This window comes from Terrapene carolina, unplaced genomic scaffold (assembly GCF_002925995.2).
Source record: "Terrapene carolina triunguis isolate 2854851 unplaced genomic scaffold, T_m_triunguis-2.0 Scaffold211, whole genome shotgun sequence".
Lineage (NCBI taxonomy): Eukaryota > Metazoa > Chordata > Testudines > Emydidae > Terrapene > Terrapene triunguis.
The window spans coordinates 15,121,508-15,147,898 of NW_020664562.1; positions in this window are offsets into that span (position 1 = coordinate 15,121,508).

Sequence of the window (26,391 nt, forward strand, 5' to 3'; positions counted from 1 at the left end):
TGTATATAATGCCTGAAGTAACAGTGGATTCTTGATGCTTTAATAAACACATGTGGCACAGCCACTGACTCCAAAACCTCCTTGCCCACCAGACACTTCTCTTTTGCCCCCACCATGTTTTTATATATACACACACCTCTACCCCGATATAACGTGGTCCTCAGGAGCCAAAAATCCCTACTGCGTTATAGGTGAAACCCTGTTATATCGGGGTAGCGGTGGCAGGGCTCCAGCGGTGATTTAAAGAGCTCCAGGCTCCGGCCGCTGCAGGGAGCCCGGGCCCTTTAAATTGCCGCCTAAGCCCCACTACTGCAGCACCGGGGTAGCGGCAGCAGGGCTCCAGCGGTGATTTAAAGGGTCTGGGGCTCCCCGCAGCAGCCGGAGTCCTGGACCCTTTAAAGCGCTGCCCGAGCCCCACTGCCAGAGCCCCAGGGTTACCCGCGCTATATGCGAACCCGTATTATATCGGGTCGCATTATATCGGGGTAGAGGTGTACATGTGTACACACACACACACTTTTTACTTCTTTCCAAAGAGAACACCATAATTTAGGAAGCACAAAACTGGCAGGTAGCACAATGATTAAGATTAAACAGCTTAATTGTCTCCTAGATGGAGGAAGAAATCAATGGTAGAGAAGCCAGTAATAGATGCTCAACCCAACCAGTCACATTTTGTCTTGCTTTTCATGATACAGGGTAAAGTGTTTTGAGATTCAGCATTCCTGCATAGAATAATATTTAGATATTTTATTCTGCATTTCTATAGGACCTTTCACCTGAGGGTTTTCCAAACATTTATTTTTCCTCAAACTCTTGAATTCTATTTTATAAATGGGTAAACTGAGGCACAAAGAGCTCATGTGACTTGCACATGGTCATCTTGAGAAATGATAGCGGACCTGGAAATAGAGCTCAGAAGCCCTAACTCTCAGTCTCTTGCTCTAGCCACTACACATTATTTCCTCTTGCCCTGTGTCACAGTTGATTTAAATCACAAAGAGTCAGAAACTCAAATTCAGGCAACTGCTTTTAACCTACAGTCTCCTGTTCCTCAGAACAGGAGTATCCATTTATTCAGTACCCAACCTGATAAATAACAAAAACCACTAAATAAATAAGTAAACAGTGGTCTGAAAAGGAAAAGAAGGTGATGCTCTTTGAGGATATATTACAGACAGGTCAGCTTTTCTTATCTTTTTTTTTTCCTTGCTTGTTGTTTACATTACAAACACCAAGAATTTTTGGTCCTGAAATTCAGGTCCTTCCAGAAGGACTCTGATAATGTTTGGAGAACTAGGATGGTGACATCACAATAATTGGAAACTACAGATTTGCCTGCACAGAAAAGTTGCCTTGGTTAACTTAAGGTGTGAATTTAAACAGATGCAGTTAAACCAGTGCCAAAGGCTGTGTGAACACACTTACTTTGGTTTAAAAGTGGCGCATTTTGTTTAGCTCAAAGCAATTAGGAATAGGTTTAAGATAAACTGAACTACAGGTAATTGTGCAGCCTATTGCACAAGTTTACTATATTCAATTAAAAAACAAGTTAAATCAGTGCAATTGTCTCATACACAACCCATTGTTTATACATTATTATAATGTGGTTAATGAAAAAAAATATATGGAGATATACCTATCTCATAGAACTGGAAGGGACCTTGCAAGGTCATTGAGTCCCATCCCTGCCTTCACTAGCAGGACCAAGTACTGTCCCTGACAGATTTTTTTTTTTGGCCCCAGATCCCTAAATGACCCCCTCAGGGATTGAATTCACAACCCTGAGTTTAACAAGCCAATGCTCAAACCACTGAGCTATCCCTCCCCCCGAAATGAAGGCTGATGAATAATAATGGCCTGATATATTTTTTTAAAAGAATTAGCTATTTCTGATTTATAGAAAAATATTTTTCACTGGAAAATAAGCGGTTCCAAATTCAGCTCCCTCTTTATATCTGAACTGTAACATCTGGGGGAAAAGACCATATTATATATTTTACCTTTTTAGTCTACTTATCATAACTTACTAATATTTAAATAATTTTCTTTGAAAAAAATATGCATATTTCAATAAAAGTATTATTTGTAGTACTTATCGGGAGACCACCTCATAATGTCTCTCCTCATTTTTTGTTCTTAGGTAGGAGTAACTCAATGATACTTATTTGTTCTCCAGGAAAAGTTTTGCTGGATAATTCACCAGAGAGCTGAACATTTAACATTAATGCTACTGAGAAGCTAGTGTTACACTTATGCGGGAGGAATCCATTGTAATGGGAGTTGCCATTACCTCACTCTTTTTCGGTTTCCCATTTGAATTATATTTGATCACCTGAATAGGCAAGGGACACTGTACACCACAAGGCATAATACATACATTCAGTTTAATTGCTGCCTGGAAGAAATATAGGTAAAGCTAAATTGCTCTATTAACAGATACCATGTTAAGCTTACAGAGAGACTTAATTAGAAGTATTCTCCAACCCTAGCACACATTTACCTGACTACTTGCACAAACAAGAATAAAATATACTCACAATATTAGCGTTCATGGTATGATATCTAGTCATTATATAAATAGAACACCTTTCATCCTAAAGGCAGGAATAACCACTTACTTCTGGAATGAAACATGATAGCTCCTTTAGTAGCACACAGTAAGAGTGCACAACAATTTAGGACAATGAGCAAAAAATAATACGGCATCTGACTGAAGAGTCAGAAAGAATTTAATTTATCCAAATGGACTATTTCCCAGATACCATTGTGTTTAACACCCCGCTCACACACATGCAGAAAATGTCATGGGCTCTTTAATGACCACTACATCCAGGACCTTTGTTTCTTTATCCCTTCTTTTTTCTCTCTTTTTTATTAATTATTATTAATTATTATTATTATTAAAGAGGCACGTCTAGCAACATTGTATCCCTCAGCACCAGGCAGGGTCTTCTATTTAGTATTGCTTCTGAAGGAGCAGTACTTGCTAGTGCATCTTTGCTTTTTTCTTGAGGATCAGGGACTGTCTCCCACCTTAGGATTGGCCCAGCCTGACATAGTTTTACTTGTGATATTTGACATCACCACCAACCAAACCTTGATCAGATAAGATCATTTAACACACATTACTATAGTGTTCATCATTGCCCCTCTGTAATGGTCAGGCTATGTAGGAAGGTAAGAATCTACAACAGCCACTGACTACAGACTAATGCGCCTAGCATTAAAGACTCCTGGTTCAAACCCCCTGGTGAAACCAGCCAGCAAGGAGGGCTGTCACTCATTGGCCTGGTCCACACTAACCCCCCACTTCGAACTAAGGTACGCAAATTCAGCTACGTTAATAACGTAGCTGAATTCGAAGTACCTTAGTTCGAACTTACCGCGGGTCCAGACGCTGCAGGCAGGCTCCCCCGTCGATGCCGCGTACTCCTCTCGCTGAGCTGGAGTACCGGCGTCGACGGCAAGCACTTCCGGGATCGATTTATCGCGTCTAGACAAGACAATAAATCGATCCCAGAAGATCGATCGCTTACATCTGGACCAGGAAGTAAGTATAGACGTACCCATTGCTATTGGCGCCCAGAGCCCACAGTGTAACTGTGACCAGAGACTATACCTGGTTTTGACTCCAAACTCAGAGCCTACCTCCCCTGCATCTAGGGTGCGCAGAGTTCACCTATATGCCCACGTCACAGTTGCCCATGCCCCAGTGCAGCAGTTACTGCTGAGCTTGGGGGCTCCTGCAATCTTTACACCTGTGGGTGAATTTTATATCTGATTTCTTATAAAAATTAAACATGAACTCTCCCATGGGGTGAAAATATACTTAAAAGCAGCCCCTTGAAGGGTTAATCCACACTCCCCTCCCTCCTTCTCTGCCTTTCTGAGCCTCAAAGGGGAAAACCTTTACAGTGATCCTCTACTGCCAAGTTCCTACCCCTTCCCAGCTTTCTTGATGCTCTAGCTATCTACACAATGAAATAGTAATGCTGTGGCCTCATTCCAAGGTTACCTTATGGTTTCAGCTCCCGTTCTTGGAACAAGCTGAATTTCCTGGTTGCTCAGTGGCACAGTTTTCAGGAGATGTTTATTCTCTCCCCCGTCTGCCTTGTGAGTCAGTGAACCACAGTGAGTTGGGGAGTGCTGAGGGGACTGCTTGCCAGGTTTTGAATTGCTGGCAAAGCTTGCTATAGCTCTCTTTCAAATGTGCATTGAATCTGACAGGGTAGGTAGCCAGATACAACTGGGCATAGTTCCCCTTCCTTCACAGGGATTTTAGGATGCCATTAGCTCCCTCACCTTATTTACCTCCCATATCTGTACAAAAATTAGATATACTGTGTAAACCTTTGCTTTTAAGTGCAATAAATAAAAATAATCGTGTTAGCCTAAAACAGCATAAGGAATTCTATGGATAGTTAAAAAATAAATAAAAAAGCCCACGTGCTCACATTTAAGACCCTCCAGGTAAAACTCAGGTGAATATATAAGCAAGAAAATGCAAGAAATGAACTGATCAAGAGTGCGAGTGTGCACCTACATCTGCAATTTACAGAAAAATTAGTTTGAGGTTGTTGGAAAAATGAAATTTTTCATTCATGGGAAATTATGACATTTTGAAATTTCCTTCCATTCTGAATCAAAACGAAAAGTCAAAATATTGACCATTATTGGAAAACAAAATTCCAAAAAGTTTTGAATCAAACTGTAAAAACAAATTTGATAGTTTCAATCACAATGAAACAAAATAAAATCTTCATTTTGAATTGACATCAAAACAAAATTTTCACTTCAAATTAACATTTCAAAATGAAAAAGATTGACATTCCAAGACAAACCATTTTGAAATGAGGCTTTTTGTTCTGATTCTCCTGACTGGAAAATTAAAAAAAAAAAAAAAAAAAAAAAAATTTCCTGCAGAAAATTTCAAATTTTGACAAAAGCCACATTTGCAACAGGAAAAATTTTCAGTCAAAATTTTTTGACCACCTTTAACTTTAAGTGGGAAATAAGTAAGTGGAAGACAAACACTGAGGACTAGACTTTATTGTTCTCTTTCTCACTGCTTTTTCACAATAAGTGTAGATCCTTCTGTGACACTGCACCCCATATTCTTCACAGTGATATTATGATTATGGCATAAATATGATGCATTTTGTACAACATGGATCATGTGAGGTATCATTGGAAAAATTATGATTTGCTGAATAGGATTATCATATTTGTATGCATATATCATTTTTGTATCTAAAGTTAGGAATATTGACTATGTATCTGTATTTCAATCGTGCTTACTCTGGGTGACACCCACAACTAGCCTTTCTGGTACAACAATGAAAAAGCCAGTTAATGCTGATGGCCCATCAGCAAAGACAATGGATACTGGAAGAACTTAACTTTCCTTGGAATGTTCCAGACAGCCTGTAAGTAATGGCTACTATGACTCAGCAAGGTATGCAAGGGCATGTGACCAGGCCACATGACTCTGGATGCCATCTTGGGATGTCAGTATTTTTCCACAATCTGAGTTTGGGACAAAGGGTTCCCACCATATGCTAAAACTATAAGGCAGGAAGTGACATCATCTGTTCTTCATGCCCCACACAAGAAAACTCCTGAAACACCTAAGGAACAAAAGACTGAACTGGGGGAAGTGCTGGACCCAGGCTAAAGGGATTTCTAGCCTGTGAATGAAAAACCTGGGGATTCAGAGGGCTCAGTGGTACCCCAGTTCCAGGCAGCACCCTAGAGGGAACCTATCACACCTTCTTCATGTTTTCAGTACACTGTCTAAGGCTTTACTAGGCTAGGATTTAAAGATGTGTTGTTAGAACATATTAGGACATGCCTTTAAATCCTAGCCGAGCAAAAGCCTTAGACTGTGTTCTGAAGTCTGTTCTAAAAGTACGCTTTGTCCAAGACACTGCATGTGTTAATCAGGTCAAGTTAAAGATTAGGTTCCCCTCACAGATTTGGAGATCCCTCAAAAGCATGTGAAGAGCAACCTAGACCTTCCCAGATCAACTGGCTTTAACTATCTGCAGAACTTTTTTTTTCAGTTCTATAAAAACATTTTTACTAGCTTACCAATAAAATGTTGCAAGAAAAAATTAATGCAAGAGGAGTAGTAAAGGAATACTGTGAATTTACCACTACTGCTAAACTTTGGCTTTCCACTCTGACTAGGTTAGTTTTAGCAAACAATCTGAATTGCTTTTTAGCAAGTGGTAAGACTCCCCTGAGCTACAATCTCACTCATAGAGCATAAAGGGACATAGTGAGGGCAAATCCCTATGTGGGATCACAAAGCTATAAATTCCAAAGAATTTTAAGTTAGCAAAAAGATAGATTCATTGTGACAGTGTATTGTTTAGGGTTTACAGAATAGGGAGAAGAGGAGGACAAGAGACCAATTAGTGAAGGACAGGAGTAGCTTTTAAACTATGTACCCATAAATTAGCTTCTCCCAATATGCACATATATTATGGGTGTAATTTCATCTTGAAATTCTGGTGATATGAACAAATCTCTTGAGCTGCACTATCATTGTTTGTGCTCTTACTAGAATCCCTACAAGGAATTATAGCCTTTTGTAGAATGAGTATACTTTTCTCCTTACACACTATAAATTGTTCAAAAGGAAAGCAAATTATAGAAAATAAGTTTTTATATGTAGTCAGATCCCATAAGAAATACTTTGTACCACCAAACTGTACTTTGTTTGCACTGCACTCATTTAGAGTTTGTTCAGATTTTAAGGAATATACATATTTTGTATTATTGATGTGTTGTATATTAGAATGAAACATTGCTGAATAAATATAGGATGAGATGGGAGAGGTTTCTTCAGAACTTACTGACTCTGAAAACAATCTTACATTTTAATTACCCCCTGTAATACACACATTTGCTTTGTCACAGCATACATTTATTGTATCACGACAGAGTAAGTACAGTACGTGCACATTAATTTAATTTGTCGGTAGACATTCCTTCAATCAAAATTAGAAAAGGAGATGGACACCGGAAGTGGGGCCAAAACACCAGGGAATTGGGAGTGGGATCTCCAGCTTAGTGGCCTGGGCGAAGTTTTATAAATGGATCTGAGTCAAATGCCAAGAGCCTGACTCTCCTACTAGTTGTGCCAGGGTAAATCAGAAGTAACTTCATTCAAGTTACACTGGTGTTAAAAATGGTGTAAGGCAAAGGAGATTTAAGCCCCAGAGCTGAATTTCTTCTAATTATGGGGAAGTCTGGAGATTAATTTTAGTTTTGTAGTTAAGGCTCATCTCTAGTCAAAATAGGTATTAATATGGTTGTATTTAGCAGGGGTCCAAGGCTTAGGTTAAAATGAAGCCCTTCACTTTGGATCCAAAGTCAATGTACTGATTTTATAAGAATTTACTAGTGATGTTTTAAGCTAGAAAAATAAATGAAAATTTGCTCAAAACCATTTAGTATAACAGTCTTTACTTGAACTCTTGCTTTGATGTTGTGCATATGAATTTGCATCCTCACAATGAAGGTTACTTTTTCGCTTGAAAACCTATTTTGGCCAAATCATTTGTTTTCAGCTAGAAACCTGAATGAATGAGTGAAAACCACAGGTAAGAAAAATATGCATCTTCTAGTACAGAAGCCTAGCCACTTCCCCAAGATAATGTCAGCTGTAGTGCTGATGAAATGTCACAACGCACATGCACATTTCCCTTGCTTTTCTCTCCCCTTTCACCCCCAGTCCCCAAATAGTGTGTTTTTCTGTCCCTTTTTATTCTGCTCCAGGAGACTCCTCTTAGCCTGCTCAGAACACTTTGACTGTGTTAGATCTGATGGCCTCTTCTGTCCTCCTTCATCCAGAGATTTAACACTTATGTCCCAGTTCTCTGAGATTATAAATGTTTTTTCAAAATCTTTCACAGACTTAAGGGAGCACCTGGCTGCGTGTGGGGGAGTGGACTGAAACCTGAAATCCTATTTAGGGATGATACTTATAAGACCTGTCCATTGAATAGCTGAATGAATTTGATACAAAACCATAACTGGAAATACACAAAACATTTTCTTAACTAAAATTCATGTTGAAGACATTACTTGCTGCCATACCATCTCAGGCTGTGATCTGATCAGATGTTATACAAGTTATGCAGGGTCAGTCCTAGTCAGGGCTGGGATGGGAAAGCCTATGGAAAACAGAAGGTACTGCAGAAAGTGGTACTGTTGATTCAGGAGGTGTCACTCTTTTAAATCAATGTCCCAAGCTGGTGCTGCTGCTGGATGTACCATGTTTTGGAAGAGAAATAAAACTGAGGTCATAGACCATTATAGTTTAATAAAGATTTCATAGCACTTTTTAAATGTAGGGGTGCTTCCTCAGAAAACTCCATTTAGATAATTACAATACCCTGCTTGAAACTACAGAGGGAATTTTAATAGGATATAGTACTTTCATATTTTTTCTTAAATAGTCATGTAATATTGCTTTGTGCCAAGATATAGTCACCACATTCCACCTTGGAGATAAGTGTGGATATACCCGAGTACAATGGAAAGCGGAAAAGCCTGATATATTGCTTCTGAGTGAGACAACCACCAAGATTGCTGCCTGCATTATTATGCCCACAATACACCTCTACCCCGATATAATGCGACCCGATATAACACAAATTCAGATATAACGGGGTAAAGCAGCGCTCCGGGGGGGCGAAAGGGGGGACTGCGCACTCCGGTGGATCAAAGCAAGTTCGATATAACACGGTTTCACCTATAACGTGTTTGGCTCCTGAGGACACTGTTATATCGAGGTAGAGGTGTATATTCCCTTTAAGGGAATCCAGCCAATGGTAGGAATTATCCTCTTTAGGCTGCTCTGGACAGGACCCAGCTTTCTTTTTCCTCTAGTCTACTTTAATGTCACCTTCATGATTGCAGCAGCCACCCACAGCAAGACTATATGCTACCTTCAACATGATAGTCAAAGAAACACCAACAGTCACAAGATTTTGGAGACAGCTCTAAGGGCTTGAGAAATTCCCACCACCCCTCTCCCCGCAAAGCCTCCAGGAGAAATGTATAATGGCAGGTAAAGCAGTTCCTGTGGAGAAGAGGTAGTCAAAAATCTTATCTACAATTCACACAAAGAATCTTGCTTTCAATTTTCTGCTTTCTCTGCATGTACTTAACTCCCATTATTCTCAACACAAGCGCCACACATGCAGTAACAGCAGAATACTGGAGTTGAGAGCTACCTTAAGGATATAAGAGCAAAACGTTGCCAATGGCTTACAAAAAAGGTTTGGAATCCTTCTGGATGAAAGGCTCTGTATAAATGTAAGATGTTATTACTAATAATACATTTTATACTCCCTTAGTTACAATTACTTTCACAACATGACTTGAGAGACATACTGCTAAGAATAAACTTGATACTTGCGCAGCATTACAATACAATTGAAGATAATTTTCCATAGAGAGTAAAAAGAAATAAATCTTTTACCTATGGCAAGGCAAAATACCAACTGTTTAGCCTACTTTGATTTCAGAGTTGATAAGTCACCTGGGAGGGAAGCAAAGGTATCATGAACTTTGGAACATTTACCCCATTGACTAATAAGTCAGTTTTGCATTATTCGTAATTTTACACATTTCATGGCTTGTCACAACCTTAACTGTATATGAATGCAATTTCTGTATTAAATATAACCTTTTAAAATAAGTGATATTTCCCATATTTTACACAACAACAAATTGAAACGGTCAAAGTAACGGTCTTAAAAAATGCTGACGTGCATATTAATCACCTGAAAAATGGGTACCTCAGAGTATCGTTTCTTCTAAGAGACATGCAATACGTAATCAGAGTAAATCTTTACAGTGGCAAAGAAGATACCAAAGATACCAGGACAGGAAGATTTAGAGGGATTAAATAACTATAGACAGTTGGCAGAGAAAAATCACTCATGTTCAAGGCACTTTGTTTTATATCTGATGCCCAAAGGGACATGCATTTTGATCAGCTACGATGTTTTTGGTATATAACATATTAGAGCATCATTGTATTATCATTCTCATTGTTTATTTGTGCTGCAATTGTGTCTAAGAAACCCAATCATGAACCAGCGCCCCACTGCAGTAGGCACTGTACAAACACAGGACAAAAAGACTATCTTTGCCCCAAAGAGCTTAGTCTACAGAATATTTACTTTAACTGTAAAGTGTAGTACATATAGGACTAAATCCTACCGCCATTGGTGTAAATAACAATTTCCACTGATTTTATTGGAGCAGGACTGGGCACATAAACTGAAACAACTTAGAGCAATTAACTCTAAAAGACCTGATCCTGTAGTTTGGACTATAGATCTATGATATGATAAGTAAGGAACTATTGAGAATTAGAGTATTACTTTACCCATAGTTTGTTATAATTTAAGAATCACTGAGCCAATTTCTTCCTTCAGTTATGCCCAAGCAACCACTCTGATATCAGTTACTTCACTAATCCCATGGACTCGTGTGGAGATCAGGACAGAATTTTGCCCAAAGTTTAGCAGTACTAGTCACTGGCTATCCATAATGTTATGGAAATAGGTAGCATTTATTGAGAATTGCCCACAGCACAGCCCTCAAGTTCTATTTTCTTCAGCACAGGCTTACACAGCACAGAAGCTGGATATATTTGTTTTTTAATGACTATGACCTTAAATTGTTAATGTTCACCTGAGAGCATCCCAGGTAGATCCATCTGCAAAAGAGCCCTATATGTGAGGATCTCTTTGTCCTGTGCAGAATAGGGGAGTGCTACTTCAGCAGTATTGTGCCCACTTCATGCAGAAGCCCCTCCAATTGGGGTTAATATGGCTGCCACTCCAAGTGGATTTGGAGGTGGTTTGGGAGTCGGAGGGGCGTGAAACAAGATGGATAACGCTCTCTGTCACACTGTCCTCTAGTCTGCACTTGCCCATTCACAAAATCCTAGTTAGAAGAATTGTATTACTCCCTCCGGGTTCCTTCTGAGAAGCCAGAGTGGGACTCAGCCAGTGACAGTGTGGCTGTGAGATAGCTCCTTGCTCTGCACAGAAGAGGGCTGTACCCGAACCCTAAAAATTAAATGGCAACATTGCCACTCACTTTTGGAGAAGCAAAGGGGGAAAATCTCTTCCCCACAGGAAATACCTGTGGTTAGGAATGGTTGTGGCCTCAAAAAGTCAATGCCTAGTAAATACTATCACATGATGGAACTGGGCTTTTTTCTCCATTTTTCTCTTTAAAAAATAGATCCTCGAAACTTCCATACAAAAATATTACACTAAAAGAATATTATAAAGGTTGCAAAAATTAGGAAATGCCAGAATTAAGGCAGTCCAAGCAACCTTAATTCTGTCTACTTGTGTGTATGCGCATGTGTTATAATACAGTCTTTAATTACATGATCACATATTATTCCACAGCACCCCCCGTGTTACTCAGTGCAGAGGATGAATGGTGAATAAGGAATGGGTGTGTGGAAAATAAGATGGGAGCTACGCAAAAAGAAAGGGATACAGCTCTGGATTAGGATAAATGTGATCTAGGATCTTCTCCTGGCTTTGTTGCCCAGCATCACATAGAAAGTGTGTAAGTCATTTCAGCCAAAGTTTGTAACTTCTGCTTGTATGTGTCTTATTTTCTGGATGCCCAGCTTGAGACACCTCGGGTTTGAGTTTCAGAAGTACTGAGAACTCAGCTCCAAATGAAGTCCATACAAGCTATGGATGCTCAGCACCTCTGAAAAATTCGGTGTTTCAATTCGCTGCCCAATTATTGTAGCACCCAAAGTCTGGGGAACGTTTTTGCAAATCTGGGCTCTAGTTTTCCTGTGTCTCAGTACCGTTCTGAGAAATGGGGATAACACCACCTTTCTACCTCAAAAGGTACTCTGCAGATAGGTTCATTACTGTTGGTATGAGGCACTTGGGTACGCCAATAAAGAGCTCCATAGAAAAATCCATGAAGAATTAAAAATTCCTTATTCTGTGCATGTTTTGGATGTGTGCAACTAATAAGGTATGGGACCATACACTGACTGATGAGGATAGAAAGAAATATTGAACATCTGTCATTCCCTGAGCACCAACCATACTGTGCACTGAATGAGGCAGGGGTCCAGTGGGAAAAAAATAGCACGAGATTATGTAATTTAAGACTGCATCATAATGTATGCACACAAGGGGGCCAAATTAAGGTAGCACTAATTCTGGCATTTTGTAATTTTAAAATGCTTCACTTTTCAGTCTTTATTTTTTTTTAAAATGTCATTCTTCTGCATGGAATACAAGTGCTATTTAGGAGGTTGTGATACAGTCTGTAACAAACGAATATAGTCTGATGTAACTAATAAAAGTCTTAAACTAATAAAAGTCTTAATAGACTGCATGAGTATAACAAAATATCTTGATCCAAAAAACCTGATTAGAACAGTGCATTTACCAGCTGCTCACATGGGAATGGGCCAGGAATCATCATTTGAAGTAATATCTAATTAATCCTGCTTTGCAACAGATGTCAGACTTATTCTCTAGTCTTCTGCACATGAATTTGGTTTTAGTAACTTTCATCCTAGTTAAACATGGTCAGCTCAATCCTCAGCCCCTGATCCAGTGTTGAACACTGAAAGCACTGGCCTAAAAAGGTCACTGAGGATCAATTTATGCACCTGATCAGCAGACAGTGTAAAGCCAGTGTATCCAGCTCTATGCCATTTGCTCCTCACACTCCACATTTGGAGCATCACTGGGGACAGGAGGAGATGGACTGGCAAGCCTGTAGCTCTGCCCAATTCAGAGCCAGTGCACTGGTACCTAATTTAGGTGATACAGCCCTTGGGACCCTAGGATTGAGAGAGGCAGAAAGATAGCTCAAAGCCACTTTCTCCTTCCCTCATCTTTTTTCCATCTTTGCCTGTTTGCATGCCAGCCAGCTGGCTTGTGCCCCCAACTAGCTTTTGTACAACATGTATTACTGATAGGGGACAAGAAGCTGGTCAATGTCTCAGCCAGACAGAGTAGAGCAATTCAGCTACAGCCCAGAGCACCTTGCTGAGTTGTGTCCTGATGGACCCAGTCATAGGTCCTGTGCTGCCCACATCAGTTAATTCAGTTCAAATTAGATGATGAATTTAGCTTTTCTTGTACCCCCTGTAGTTGAGAGTGTCTCTTGTATTTTTCTCCTTTAAAATATTTTGTTATATTGTCCTACCCCAATGCCATAGTATTGGCATTGGCTGTCCTGGTCTGTGTAATGTCCTGCACTGATGCTCAGAAGTAGCTTAGGAATGTCATTTTACATACACTTTGCCCAGCATTATTACACAGCCTGCATAGTTTATGCAGTGTGTATACCTTTCTGCCAAACTGCATTTATATGACATGCCTGGCTATATATATAGCATGCATGGTGCATTATTCATATACGTGTCCATGGCACTTTACAGACAAGTCCAAGGAGCTTTCAGTCTCAGACAAAGAACATAAGGAGAAATGAAAAAAGATCATGAGGGGAATGGAAACTGGAGAGATAACAAAGAACATAATGATAGAGAAAACATCTGTGAAATATTACATTTTCTTGTGTTCTCTTGGTCTCCTCTCATCTACTTTCCAACCTGCAGAGCTTCAAAAAGAGGTGAAGGGAGAGTGCCCACAGGCCATGGAAATTGGGGGTTATATGGGTAGGAGGTGGATGTGGCTCTGTACTGATTATTTTACACAGGGCTCCAACAAAAACAAGAGATGGCTCTGTAAACTGGACGGATGACTGAGCAGAAATGAAAAACAGACAGGCAGCAAGGTCTGTTCAGCAGGAGAGAACACCTATACATTCTAAACAAGATACATTGGCAAAAAGAGTAAGCAACAACAAACTTTGCCAGTCTGGGGATCAACTCAGCCCTAAATGTCAGCTAAAGAATCCCACTTTCTCCCCCGAGACTATCCAGCAGCTCTTTTTATTCTCCCTCCCTTGTACACCTTCCATAAGGAGAGAGGAAAGGGAAACTGGAGTTAACTCCTTGTGTATTGGGGCCAGGTAGTGCCACCATAAGATCAGTGTTAACACAGATGGGGTTAGGTAGTTTCTTATATTTTAAGTCTCAAAAAAATTATTTACACCCTTATTATTTTTCTAAGAAAAAGGGACCAAGAGTTTTGAAAATGACTAGTGACTGTGGGAGCATCAATTTTGGGCTATCTTATTTGAGAGTTACCTAGATTTTGCTACAGAGTAAACTCTATGGCATGAGTGGTAGCCTTAATTTTGAGCTTCAGTTTTTGTAGGCTTGTTTAATCTTATAACACATGCAAAAAGTACAGTCATCAAAAATTGCCCTGTAGGCATAACTTTAAAATAAAAGATTGGCATTAAAATATGCAAAGTAATTAATTTACGTAAAGAACAAAAAATTTACTTGTATAAGACAGGTTGGGTTTGAGTTATGTGCGCACAAGGAAAAGCTTAAAAATAGCAAGTTTGATAATTTCAGCTGTTTTTCAAGTTATTTTCTTCTACAAAAATCGGGCTCTTGGACTCAGACTTCATATGCCAATTTTCAGCCTAGAGTGAATTTGTATGGACAAGTCATAAACTCCTAAAGGTTACAGTTTATAGTAGAAAGGCTGACACAGCCTTAATGATAGTGTTGCAAGACGTGACATGACAAAAAGCACATTAACTCCTTCAGTAATACATGGCAAAGGAGTTCTAATGTTGTGTACCACCTTTTTGGTCACATTCTGAAAAATGTGACTGTGATACTTGTACTTGATACTCATTATATCAGTCTAAATTAGCATCTCTGTTAAGCACACTACATCACAATCTCCTAAATTCCACAGACATACCTATTTCGCTAAACAATCTACTTTGCCTTTATGAATACATTGTATTTGATTTGGTTTGGGCAGAGGAAAGCTCTATTTTTTAGAATAAATTTGGCATTATTGGGCCACTTTAAAAAAAACAAAACAAACAGCCAATTTTCCATTTGCAATAGTACTGCTAACTCTAAACATTCAAAGTTCATAAATCAAGCCACCAAATTCATGAGTCTGGCTTAAAATCAGGATATTTTAAATATAATAGATTTTGAATTCCTTTTACTTGCCTTCTGGTTTTTGAGCTTTTAGGATTCATGTTTTTGAGCATTTCTTCACAGCCATGAAGACAAGAAACTTAGTAAGAAAAAAAAAAAGATTCTCACTTATTCACATGATTCCAGAAGCTGGGACTTTAACAGAAACACCAAATATAACTAAGACTTGCAATAAAGTTGTGAGTTCACAACACTATACATTGTGTGAGCATAAAATTGTGGACATGATTAGTTGTGGGTGTCAAACTACAGACTGGACTGAGACCTATTTAATTTTTTAAAAATTATATCTGAATTTAAAATTTGCCTCTACCCTTACCTAGAGGGTCCAGCTCTAGGAGGAGAGGGTGTTTAAAACTTCCTTATCAAGCTCTCTGCTCAGACTGCCTATAAAGATGTCAATTGTTGCCATTTGTGTTAGCGTGTTAGTGATGGGGACACTGATCTATTCAAATCTGAGTTGTGTTGGCCAACTCATTTCTCATCATACTCATTTCTCTCACTGTGACCATTAGAGGATAATGACCTTCACTATCAACGTGGGGGCTGTTTTTAGGCCACTGAAGTCAATGCAAGTTTTGGCATTGACTTGAATGGAAATGAGCCTTTGGCTAGATATAAACGGATGGCTAGAGGCTATTCAATTACCAATATCCAGAGTCACCCACTTCCCCTAAAACTTTTATTAGGTAGGTAGGAATGCCTGGAATATACTCTGCTTTTTAATACACCACCAGTATTTTATGGCTTTGATACACTGAGTATCCTTTAAAAAACCAAGATAACCCTGGTTATGAATGTGCTTTGTTATTTACTAGTAATTATTTCTATTATTGAGATTTTGGGGAGAAGTGTGCACCCTGCAAGGATCGTCTCCTGAAGTTTTTTCTGTTCATAATGTGAGCATCACCTGAAGGATGTTTTTAAAAATGACTTGGGACCATACATTCTCTAAAAACAGATGCACAAGTGAATCTTCAGACCCTTGGAGATCACCTGAAGATGAACCAAGTGTAATTAACTGATCATCAGAATGTGCAGAGTACATTCATAAGACTTTTGCAGCAAACTTATGCTGGACTGTCTATGACATTTGGTGTAGAGTGAGGCCTACAGGAGAAATAATTTCAGAAACAATTCAGTGTATTCAGCATGTAGAATACATTCATTTCTTCACATGCTTGTGATACATAGGAAAGGAGAGCCACTAAAACAAAGAATTTGTAAGCTACTTGGACCAAGGCCCCATCTTTTTTGCTATGTGTGCACAGTCCATAGTACAAAGGGGCACTGGGTCCTGATTGGAACTTTTAGCAGGTATTGCAATACAAATAATAAATTATTATATCAATGGATCCAAATTGCCAGATATCTGGGAGGAAACTCATCCAAAAAAGAGATGGGAGACCAGTTCTAAAACACTGGCATTGGTTGAATTAGTCCTTGCAATCAGTAATTATATTAGTACATTAGACTCTTTGGTACCCAGCTCACAAGGAGATGGGTGTCTTAGAAATACCATAGCTAGGTGTTAGATCATACCAGCACCCTTGTTTGTTGCTGGAGAAGCATATTAATCCCTAGTCATCCTGCCCCAGTGCTTTCCCACTAGTCAGAAACCATACACCTCTGTGTTGCAAAGCTGAACAGACTATAACTACCTGGAATTACTGCTTATTTAATAATGCCAACAAAACTACTGACCAGAGAAGCCAGAACCCAGCCAATTTAGGCTGAGTTTGTTAGTAAACATTTAGTTGAAAAGAAAGAAAAATCTGCAGGCAGTGGAAGAGTAAACGCATGGGAATCTTGGTTAAAGTTAATACCATCTTGGCTGATGCACAGCAGCTTCAATTCTCTTTAATTAGTTCAGAGTTAAGTGACAAAGTATTTAATCAGCAAACTAACAAGTGCAGCAGCTGATTGCTCTGTGTGCGCTTGTGTGGGGATGTGACTGAAAAAAGTAAATAAAATTACTATCCTTGCTTTAAATGAAATGGAATCCCTAATTTTATTACAGTAGCAATCAGTTTAGAAGCATGATCAAGCAATAAAAATTGATTCTTTCCTGGTTTATTCCTTTAACAAAGTATTTCATTTAAGAGGAGACCATTGCAATTTAACTCTTTGGTTCCCCTGCAGATGAGTATGGGCCTTATTCCAACATATCAGGACACATCTTGTGTGATGGGGATAATCCAACAGCTATATCCTGTCACCTGTTATTTTTAAAGCACACCCACTTTTATTTGCAACTGACCAGATGAATGAGCCCCACTTTTATAAAACTGATCTAGCCACGGTGATCCATACAATCAAGACTTCCAGCTTTGATTATTACAATTCATATTTAGAAATCAAGCCAAAACACCCTGAAAGTGATCCAACTGCTACAAAACACAACCACCTACCTGCTTAGTAACACAAATTGTCATCAACACATCACCCTTGTGCTCTGCTCACTGCTCTGGCTCCCCACTGGACAAATTCCAATTCAAGATTTCTGTTTTCATATTCTAAATCCTCTATGCATATGCCTCTAGTTACCTGAGAGATCACTTCTCCCGCTGCAACTCCCTTAGACTCATCCAAAATAATTTGTGTACACACACTTATACAGTCTTCTGCTGCAGCGTAGAGCCCAGCTGCCTATTCCTTTCATTCTTAGCAGATTACATTTCCAGGACTATCTTTGCAAGAAAAAGGACTACAGATGTTCATAATAAATAAAAAGAGTGATCCTTTACAGGGCCCAAGGGTCAGCAATGTCAGTAAGCAGCTCACATGAGTTCCCAACAACTCATCAGTGCATGATAAAGACAAAAGTAAAGTGTAATTAGTACAGATATTTTTGTAATGCTTCCCCCCACCACCAGGAAAATGGGGGCAAAGATGAAAGGTTAGGCCAGATCCTCAGCAGGTGTAAATCAGCAGCTTTCCAGTGAGGTCAATGGAGCGATACCACTTTATTCCAGTTGAAGATGTGGGGTGAAATTCTGGCTTCACTGAAGTCAACAGCAAAATACCCATTCACTTCAATGGAGCCAGGATTACACATCAGCTCATTCAGTCATTCAAGGAACATACACCCCATCTCTCTCTATCTCAAAGAATGGAGGTAGCCCTAGCCCACATATGGCACCATGTGTGGAGGGGCAACTTTAGACTTCTATGATAAGGTCATTTACACAAGACTGGAATGTTGATACATTAGATAGTGTCCCTGAATCAAGATTGGGCTTTTCAGATTGGCAATTATGAAATTCAGTTTTGGATAACTAGATTTATGGGGTAAAATCCTGGCCCTACTAAAATCAATGGCAAAAATTCCATTGACTTCAATGAGGTCAGGATTTCACCCATAGTAACTAATTTACAGCAAGGGGCTGCCCAGTACCGGGCAGCTCAGGATCAGCATAGTGCAAAGGTGGCTTAAAATGACCTTCAGTGCCCCTAAATAACAGGGTCTGCACTGCTCCATCCCTTGAGTGTCTTTTCATTTCCCAGTGACCTTAGGAGGAGGGCTTGATGTTGAGAGTGTTTTCAATTCAATAAAATTCCTTTGAGATCACAAGTTGAGTGGTCTGTACCCTTCATGAACATCAGGTTTGTCCTCAGCTATAGAGAAGTATGAACATATTAGAGACATATGATTGACAGAGGCATGTGTTATGAACCTTCACTCAGGCCCTAACTCATGAAAGCATCCCTATTCAGGAAGACACGTAAGCACATGCTTATGTCCCATTGAAATCAGTAGCACATGTCGAATTGTTTTCCTGAACAAGGATCTCCTTCAGCACATGCTTAAGCACTTTCCTGAATGGAGGCCAATGAAATACCTGTAATATTGGTTGTAAATCAAATTATAAATGGTAGGACTAGTTTAAGAATCCATAAGACAAATCAGACAGATTACTGAGAGTGACATGCTGTTCTCAGAAGTGCGTAGCATGTGGAGCTATATCAAGGCATCTGAAGGGTGAAGCCATGAACCTGAGGAGTTGACTTAGCTTTTCTTGATTCAGTAGGCCATGAACTAGTATAAATGCAGTGGTATATTTACAGCATCCTACTCTAAGGGTAAAAAAAATGATGGTAACTGCTAGCAAATGTTATCTTTTAAAATAGTTATTTCTGTATTTGATTAACAGAGCTGGTTTAAACAAAGGTCACCCTCTAATAGTTGACTGGAAATCTCCATCAACTATTCCCTTAACCCTCCACAAACATATACAAATTCTGGTGGCAGTGGTCCTGATTCTCCACTGCCCTGAATCTTAGTCATTTACACCAATGCACAGTGGATGTAAACTGCTGCCATTCTGATTTGGTAGTGTTTTTACATCCACTTTGCACTTGTGTTAATGGCCACAAAATGTGCAGCGTAATGGAACATTAAGGCCCACTGTCTATTTCCACCAACACAAATTGTGATGTTGAACCTTTCTAGCAGCCTTACCACAGGATATTGGAGCAGATGATTGAGAGACTATTGCATGTGGAGCCTAAGATTACCACTGAATGAGTCTGCAGGGTGCCCCAGATTTACTTAAACTGGTCCTGATGAGTCACTATTTGTAGAGTTAACCAAACAGCGATGTCTGCTTGTAAGCGTGTGGACTCACCCCTGTGGCACCTCCTGCTGGTCTCTCAGGGAATTAGCTCAATTTCCAGCCTGGAGCACCCTCTGCAGGCCAGGGATCCACCACAACAAGGCCCCATGTCCCCCCCCAGCCCCATTTTCTCTGGGGTGCTGCACCCTGGCAATACCCCAACAATCTCTGTGGGTCTCCCTTCCCCAGGGAGCCCCCACCCACTACTCCCACCTCACCTCAGTCTGGGCTACTGCCAGTCCTCACCTAGCCCACTCACTGGGGCAGACTGCAGTATAAAAGCCACTTATCACAGGCAAGGGGGTTTGACCTGCTGCCGTCTTCTACCACCCAGTATCTCTATGGGCCTGGGTGGTAGACCCTGCAGCCTGGGGAGTTGCCAGGCTAGAGCTCCCCTGCCTCTTCCCCAGCCCTGCTTCACTCCCAGGTACCCTCTTACTCCCCTGCAGCCAGGCCGGTCTCCCTCCACAGCTAGAGGAGGGAATCTGCTTCTGGCTGTCCTGGCCTTATAAGGCCCAGCTGCCCTGATTGGGGTGTGGCCCAGGTGTAGCTCCTTCCACAATCAGCTTGGGCTTTTTCTCCTAGCCCTCTCCCAGGGCTGGCTTCTACCCTGTCAGGGCTGGAGCGGGTAACCACCCCGATACACTGCTGTAAATAAATAAACAGAGGAATCCACTTCCAGTTGGAAACAATGAACCAAATTTAGAGGTAAGTAAAGACAATATGTTGAGGAAATCTAAGTTGGTATAGTTTATACCTTTTTTTGCTCCCTCCCAGCCCAATGTATGTGTTACATCAATTTAAGATTCCCTTTAGGCTCCATTTACTTAGACTCACACTCACTTTTCAATGTATTCTGTAACTTATGCTGCCTTCTTACAGATCCCCTCTGAATTTGGCTCACTGAGTTTATGTTGGTGTAGAAAGAACACAAAAGAGAAGTACAGCAAAAAGCAGTTAATAGGAAGGTGTGAGAATTAGGTATTTGATTATGGGACATAAGTGCCTTTAGGGGGAGAAAGTACCCGTAAAGGACTCTTTAACCAACCAAAGAAAGGTATAAAAAGAATCAGTGGGTGGATGTTAAAGCCAGACAAATTCAAATAAAAAATAAAGCATCACTATTTGAACAGTGGGTGTGTTTAGCAACTGGAACAAACTACACAGGGAAGTGGTGGATTCTTCATCTCTTGAAGTCTTTTTGAACTCAAGACTGGCCGCCTACCTGGAAGATATGTTTTAGGTAAATACAAGTTACTGGTCTCAACACAGGAGTAACACTGACATTCTATCACAAGGGTAGTCGTGTTAGTCTGTATCCACAAAAACAACAAGGAGTCTGGTGGCACCTTAAAGACTAACAGATTTATTTGGGCATAAGCTTTTGGGTTTTTTACCCACAAAAGCTTACGGACTCCTCGTTCTTTTACTGACATTCTATGGCTTGTGTTATACAGGAGGTCAGACTAGATCATCTAATGGTCCCTTTGGGATTTAAAATTTGTGAACCCACGAGTAAGTGAAAGTGAGCTCACCTACTTTACCTTACAGCTTCCAGTGCCTTAGCATGGAAATTATACCAGGTTAGATTTCCTACACGTGAGTAAATGGACACACCGTGAACAGCTCTATCGGGGCCTAAGTGTGAGGAAGTTTAAATTACATTACCCACATGTCAACTCTGAATTTGGCCTAGTAAGTTTATGTATACATTCAACTGCCTAATCCAATTCTTATCAAAACTACAGATGAGGACTATTTTGCTAGGGACTTAGTACTTCATGCACCCATTTTCAACATTAAATGATTTTCTACCTGATACCAGGGAGCCTCACGTCATTCATTGTTCAGGTAAAAACTTTAAAGTGCAACAGGCTTTAAAGTATAAAAATATTTTAAAACAGGAGGAGTGGACTGCTCAAGCAATTGCTAAGGGAGCTTTTAACTTCTAAGTGGCAGGTTGGAGGCCTTCCCAGATGAGTAGTGATAGAAAATTAGTACTATGTGATAGCTGATTGCTGACCTGTATGTGAAATGAATAGGTTCCTAGTAGACAGGCATCCAGCTGATAAAACCAGCTACCAGAATTGGCACCAACACCCCTGCTAGTCTCAGAAGAAAGGAAAGGATTGAATAGGCATGATGATTGAACTATCCTCTTGCCCTTAGACTTGACCCCCTCCAGTTCAGTAGCGAGGCACAAGTAGGACAGGTAGGGGACAAGGATGGCATTACACAGGAAACTTCCACCATTTTTGCACTTGCCATACACACCTTCCAGACCACCAAGTATTATCTTTTAGCCATTACTGAAAATCACTCTGAATAAGACCAATAAAATGAATGGTAGGACTAGTTTTGAAATTCTATAGACAATCATTTTAGCTAATTGTGTTCCACAGCTTTAGTTTGCTTTGAATTTTTCAAGTTTTTGTTTAAATGAGTCCATCCAGGCTTATGAAGAAGAGCTACCCTTCTCTCTGGCAGGAGATCAAAGCTTCTGGGGAATTCTGGACTTTAGTCCATTGGAGAAGAACGTATTTGCACTCCCTTGGCTTGGCACAGTTTAGACACTACACACATCTTGCATGGGCTGGCTGATTTCTGACTGAATTAACAACCAGGTGTGGAGCCAATTTCAGCAGCTTCCACGGCACTGCCTGCTCTGGAAATATTTTTCATTTGAAACTGAACAGAGAGTAAGATGAGCATAAATGCAAATGAGAATGATGATGAATTGTCAGAGAGCTCTTACTTCAGATTTTAAGGTTATTATGGTATTAAATTGACATATGGTCAGGATGTAGGAAACATTCTAAATATACCTCCCCTCCGCCAGTTAAAATGAACTCTTCTGGCTACAATGTTTGTACGTGGGGGGAGAAGGATGGGGGAATAGAAAGAGAGACTACAAGAGTTAGTTGAGGCGCTTTCCAAAGAAAATATAGTATCAGCTACTTTGTGGTTAAACTGATTAGCTCTCTTATAATCGCATCTCAGCTGATGAACCTTGAGATCTTAAATCTGTAAGAGTCCTTTCTAGCTTTTTTGTTTCGTTCTTTAAGTAGATTAAAAGGGTGATCCTTAAGCTGTGCAAACCACCTGTTGTTTGGGCCCCTAGCTAATATTGCTTTTGATGCAATACTTTGATAGCTCAGGAGTATGATTTTCAGCAGGCCTACCTATTTGTGTACCTGAACATTTTGCATGTGTAGAATATTCAGAGCACTATGCACCTCACAATTTCCAACAGCACACTTAGAAGGCCCTTTGAAAAATCGGGCCTTTCTTTCCAGCTGACCCAATATTCCTCTCTCTCTCACTTGTTCAATTCCCTTTTAAATCCATCAATAGTGACACTGATTTCATTGCCATAGATGTCCTTGCAGGGAGATGTCTCTTACCATCTGGGTATTTCCAGATTTAAAATAGACCCTTCCACCTGCACACTCAGTTCATCAGAGATCATGGCTAACTGAATGCTTGGGACCAGCAGAGAGGCATCTGGGGCCTGCAGCCCAGATCCTCAAATGTTTTTAGGCACCTGACTCCCATTGAGCTCCTGTAAATAAAGGAAGAGGTTTATAGATGTTTTCTGAGAATTACTGGTACAGGTTTAGCCTCCAAATCCATACAGAGTATGACCCTGGTGCATCAGCACATAAACAACATCCATGGCAGTCACAGTCTTCCGCTTCGCATACTCGGTGTAAGTAACAGCATCTCAGATCACGTTCTCCAAAAATACCTTCAGCACTCGGAGTCTCCTCGTAAATGAGACCTGAAATACGCTTCACACCCCCTTGACAAGCCGAACGGCGAATAGCTGGTTTCGTAATGCCCTGGATATTGTCCCTCAACACCTTCCTATTGCGCTTAGTGCCTCCTTTTCCGAGGTGAAAGGCAGATCCACTGGAAGGGGAAAGAGAGGGAAACAGGACAGCCAGTCAGTGGCAGGCTGGGCCAGCCAAGCAGTCATACTAAAACTGTGACAAAATCCTAGTTTGACAATCTGCTGGGACATTGTGGCAGCCACTTCAAATTAGGATGCATTCCTGAAAACCACACTGCCTGGTCATCCTACTCAACTGTCACTCATTACAAGTGAAACTCCTAAATTTAGACCCACATTCAACATTCCATATGAATGTGGGATCCTCTAGTTATTTTTAATTATTCACAAACCTGAGGTGATAAAAAAAGGTTATTTTCTATAAAATCTAAGTTAACCGCCCATCATTCTGAATTTCCTGAACACCTTTTCTTGTCTCTCTCAGACTTCAATATGGCAAAGCATTTAAGGAATTTCTTAACTTTATGCAGACGGGACTACTTTAATGGGACTACTCAAGTGCTGAGAGTTAAGCATATGCGTAAGTGCATTATTTGACTGCACCCATCTACTCTATATGTAGAGAGATTATGATGAAAAACAAATATGAAGAAATACAGTAGTATTTTCATCCACAATAAAAACTCTCTAAACCCACTAAAATGAAGTCCTTCTTATTAATCCATTTACCCTACCCCCTTGGAGAAGCCTGTGAGACTAGATAAGCTTTGCAGCATGACTTGAAAGTTGAAAATCCAGGTGAATAGCAAGCACGCAGGTCCCTGAGTCAAGGAATCTTGTATTGAAAATACCCTGTCATTATTAGCCTTCTCATTTTTAATCGTGAGAAGCTGGTAAATCCTTTTCTGATGTGTTGTGCATCCAATATTCTTCACAAGCTCCTTTGCATTTCTCAGATAATTTAATACTCTTTCGGTCACAATATTTTCCAATGTACCATGAATACATTCTCAGATTGATAGTTGCATATGGCTTCTGTGTCCTCCCTTTGAGTTAGATGGTTTGGGAGAACCACAGATTCATTATAAGCATGTTTTGTGCTATGGAAATTAACTAAAAAAAAAAAAAATCAAGCATCAATTTATCAGCACATTTCTGACTGTGGAAGGATGATTACCAAGAAACATCTGTAAACATGTGGCCATTGTTCTTGATGAATCTGTTCCTTCATATCCCCTGACAAGGAGTGAGGAGGTCACTGAATTAGAGTATGGATGAATCACTTCTAGGTGCCCCTAGTTCTAACCTCTAGTAATCATCATTCACATAGAGTACAGCATAATTGAATATTTTATATTGGGAAATGGATCAGTGGAATTAGCATTTATGGTACTGAGAATGGCTCAGTAGAAAAAGAATTGCCTGAAAAAGGTATCCACATGGGTGGTTTAATTGGCAAAGTGCAGGACGAAAACAGAATAGATTATAGTTATGAGAAGCAAATTTTATTGGTTATGGTAGCAGTGGATGAAAAATGGATTAATCACCAGGTTCCTGACACTACAACACAGAACAAGTGAACAGCATAAGAGTTCTTCAATACTCAGCCTATTGTGCAGTTAGCCATATGGCAACCATATTTCTGAATGCTCGAGACATGACTCTTATTGACTACTACAAGCCATCTTAAAGCTGAATTGTAGGAAACAATCAGCATCTTGATAAATAAACTATCAAGAAGGACAAAGATCGAGATAAACTCCTGTATGGCATGATTCCTGTACAATCTCATAGAGCACACACTTATGGCAGGAGGCATTCAAAATGTAAGCCTTCCATGCACTTGTTTTGCATGGTTCTGTATTCACTATTCTTTTCTAAAAAGGCATATAGTCGTTATAAACAAATCTTTTAATCTTGGAGAATACAGTTTATATTGTATCAGGACATTTAAAGTGCCCTTATTTTTATACATTTGCAGAGCATAAGGGTTCAGTTTAGCTTTGGAATCTTGGTCCTTGTCTACACTGGAATTTTAGTCCCTGGTGTTGTTACATTGATGTAGCTGGTCCATAAAGTCTCCAGCCAAGCACCTTCTGCTGCCCCTACTCCAGGATCTCCCACCTCATGAATCCTCATTTCCCCACTCAGTGAAGATATAGAAAAAAGGAGAGCTCTGGGGGAGGTGAGCTCCTCTAAAGCCACAGAGATCAGGGGTATTTTCTCTCTGCTTTTAGCACAGGAGAGGGAGTTGCACTCTCTCACTCTCAACTTCTGTTAACTCCTGGAGAAGAGACGCAGCTACCAGCAGCGCAGGGTTGCCATAGTTGGCTGAGAGGTCTGGGCTGCAATGTAGGTGATGGCCATTATAGTACTATTGAAGAGTGCCCTCAGTCAGAACCTGTGAGCAGCAGCAGCCGGAGGCAACCACTTCATTCAATGTGCACATGTTGGGCTGGGAGTGCAACTGTACTCCAGCCAGATGGACCAGCCCATCAGGCAATTACCTGGTCACCTGGAATGGCGCCCAGTGCAGGTCTGCCTGCCCCTGTTGACTAAATTCATATTAAGTTGAAACAGAGAGGGACTTGGCCACTACTAATTCTGTATACAATTTTTAGTATAAAGTTTAGTATACCTTATATTATTACTGTGTGCTCAATGAATAACTGCAGTAACCTATTTCCCAACCTTCCTACTCCCCAAACCAATAGACATTACTGATGTGCTATTAACCAGGTATTCACCATTTTTTACAATATACTTAATGAGGGCTTTGTCAGTGGGTTTGCATTACACTGCAAGAATGATCAGGACCCACTCAGATCTCAGTGCTTCTTCTAAATACATTT